General features: G+C 41.0%; 1 long non-coding RNA gene across 1 annotated transcript; it reads right to left on the bottom strand.

Moving 5' to 3' along the window:
- Positions 1 to 621: 621 nt before the first annotated feature.
- On the bottom strand, positions 622 to 2,220 carry LOC139070658 (uncharacterized). Its single transcript, XR_011521147.1, has 4 exons — positions 2,086 to 2,220; positions 1,456 to 1,551; positions 1,279 to 1,365; positions 622 to 840 (listed from the first exon to the last, which is right to left on the bottom strand). It is a non-coding gene; the product is annotated as an uncharacterized lncRNA (long non-coding RNA).
- Between the last annotated feature and the right edge of the window lie 981 nt (positions 2,221 to 3,201).

Here is a 3,201-nt window from a genome sequence, read left to right as displayed (position 1 = left end):
AAAGATTTGAGATTCTAGTCAAAAATAAAGAACATTCCTCCAAATGTTCTTTAATGTGATCATTATAATTCTAATGCTTAGAACTTTGTTTTTATTGTCTGCAATGCGTAGCCTATATCTTTATTAAATGTGTTTAGCTGTAAAGTGGTAATTCTCTCTAATGTGTACAGAGAGGTGGACATCAGTGCTGCAGTGAAATTCCCAAGATCAGTCTGCTTTGCTAACAAATATAGTTAAATCTTACCTGCATTCTAAATAAATACCGTTAGGTGGAAACATCAGTAGGCATTGAGTTATTGATACAATCCCTAACAGCCAGAATGGAAGAAGAGCATGCTGGGTCATCCTGGATCTGAGCCTGTTCTGTGTATTTACCTACAGGATGCAATAAATGTCTACAAGGCGGAGTTTGGACCATTACATCTAAAAGAAAACATACAATCAGTGATTTTTTTATTGTTTACATTAAAATACAAATTTTCTAAGTATTAACCTCACAGCAAATAAGTAGAACTATATAATAAACAGGTTTTAGTAGTTAAACAGGCATTGTGCACACAGGTGCTTTGTGTCCCGGTGCTGTGGTATCTAGGTCTCAGAGTTCCTGTCCTCCTGCCGTCTTCTGTTGTCCTCAGGATACGGATTGATGTTTCCTGATGATGAGGGAGGGGAAGTATGTGGGCTTCAAACTGGTTCTGGATAACAGTGGGAGACCTCCGTTGTCTGAATACTGAGACCAGAGAGTTGGTGAGATGCAGATCTTCTCTACCTCATCTAGAAACGGAGTTGGTTCAGGGAAAACTTTTCCAAAGACCAGTTCCATGATGTCATCACCATATTCTGCAATGATAGACGATAACTTTAATGACATATTTTGTTTACAAGCAGCTTTAGGAAAGTTGTTTCTTTAGCTTTCATGTTTATAGTCACGTTTGTGTTGCTGCAGTGACTTCATATTCTTACAAATGTAATAAAATAGTGACGCTAAAATTATACAAATGATTCCTTATGAAAGGAAGCTCATTAGAGAGCAGTGCAGACAGACTTACTACATGCTGCAGCTGTTTTTGTAGGCCAGCTGCTGCTGAACTTGGGGAAAGTTATTCTGTACACATCCAGATCAGATGGTCGATTACAGAAAATAATGTAATTCAATAATTTCTAAACAGACTAAACAAGTAAAACATCAAATAAATCACTCTGCTGTCATCAGACGGAGTGATTCAGGGGGTGAGGTGTTCTTAATGATGAGGGTGGCTGAGGTGTGTCATCACTCACTTTGGTCTGGTCCAGACCATCTCTTTACTGGTGGGTCTCCTTCCTCAGTAGGTGACGTGAGCTCCAACATCTGAGCGTTCTGTGTTCCTTAGAGGAGAAGAAAAGTAACATTAGCAAGCATGGCTAAATTATTTTTACTAGCATCTCAAGGACTTGGAGAAGCAGATCTTCACTTACCTAAACATCAGACCAGTTTGTCCCAGCTGAGCTCATCAGGGCGTTAGTCTGACAGCCTGTCAGTGAAACACGGCTCCAGACTTCTGGATGTGGACTCTAAAAAGCAAAGGAGCATTTTTACTGTTGTTTTAATTATTTTACAGCTGATTTGATCAGCTTTCCGATGCTCACGCTCATACAGACGGTGAGCTTTGCTGCGTCTGACTGATGCAGAGTTCGTTTTTATATCTGCAGTGAGACAAAAAACTAACCTCACTCCACTCAGAGATCGTTCTTTAAAACTCTATTAAATCCACTGTGTTGACGCACTTTAATGACTTTGTCACGCTACATTTTAGCTGATATGGGACTTTATTTACTGGATGCTAAGATTACATCACACTCACGTAAAATAACACACAGGCTCTCTGCTGCTACAATCAGTGGATGTACATCTGGTGTAAAAGAAGGCGTTGATCAGAAATCACGTTTTATTCCACGAAAATCAGCCAAATCCACATTAATCTGGGTGCTAACTTTACTAGCATACTGTGCTAGCGATAGCAAGCCGGATGCTAACGCTTTAGTGCTGCTAATGCCCGTAAACCTAAAGTAAAGTTTGTCGACATTTTAGAGTTATATGAAGCTTACCGCTCTGCTGCTGTGTCCCGGTGCTGTCACATTCAGATGGAAATGACTCCTTTTAGATAGATGAAGCCCTCGGTACTTACTAGCCAGGAGACACGAACGAACCACGCGCGCGCGCGCGCGCGCGCGCGCACACACACACACACACACACACACACACTACTTTTTCTTCTGTTTTTTTTTTGCAGTAGTGTCATCAGCTCCTGGGTTTAAATACTGCCACACCACCCTTCCTTAAAACGAGGAACAGTTTTGAGCTGTGTGTGGCTAAAATAACCAGACATTCTGCATTTTTCCAATAGGACTACAAAAAATCTTAGCGAGATGAAAAAATGGCGGATTGGCTCTGTGTTTAGCCGAGGGCCATTACCATATTTGGTAGTTATCCTGACGAAATAAATTACTGATTTAATAGATAATTTGAAAAACTGAACGGGTGGACAAATATGCCCAAAACTTAATTATTAAATATCTAATTAGCAACTCCAGTGAATAATATAAGCCTTTTTGCTCACTTAGACACTTAAAATGTGAAACACACTGTGTTAACGGATAAAAAAGTGGGTTTTTCATGTTATGTCTCCCAGTAGCGGTTTTAGGCACGGGCAGACAGGGCAGTTGCCCGGGGCGGCATTTTTTCATGACACAAAAGGGGCGCACAGGCGCTGATTTAAAAGAAAAAAAGAAATCTGCGCCGCACCGAGGTTTTCTCTTATCGGTTATATGACAGTGTCTGGATTGGAAACAGCGAGTTGGCGCCCCCTGCAGCTGCAGGCGCTCCTGCTGACCGAGAACGTTCACGTGCTCCGTGTGTGTGTAAGAAGAGGAAGGGGAGGGGTGTGGCGGGGGAATTCACCTCTGCGTCTTTCCAAATGAAAAGCGCGGTTAGGGGCTGAATCAACTGTATTAACATGGCTAAAGTCAATCTTGATGTTCTTCCATTTAACGCACATTTCATTCATAATATCATAAACACAGGCCTATCGTTCTTTCAGGTGTTTCTGAATTGTGTGAAATGACCAAATAAAAAAAGGAAAAACAAAACGATCGAGGTCAAATTGTTTAGTCCTGACTAAAGGAAACTTATTGAGTCAAGAGCCAAACAGAAGAGATGAACAT

The sequence above is a fragment of the Nothobranchius furzeri genome, chromosome 7 (assembly GCF_043380555.1).
Source record: "Nothobranchius furzeri strain GRZ-AD chromosome 7, NfurGRZ-RIMD1, whole genome shotgun sequence".
NCBI lineage: Eukaryota > Metazoa > Chordata > Actinopteri > Cyprinodontiformes > Nothobranchiidae > Nothobranchius > Nothobranchius furzeri.
This window is presented reverse-complemented; position numbering and strand designations above follow the sequence as displayed.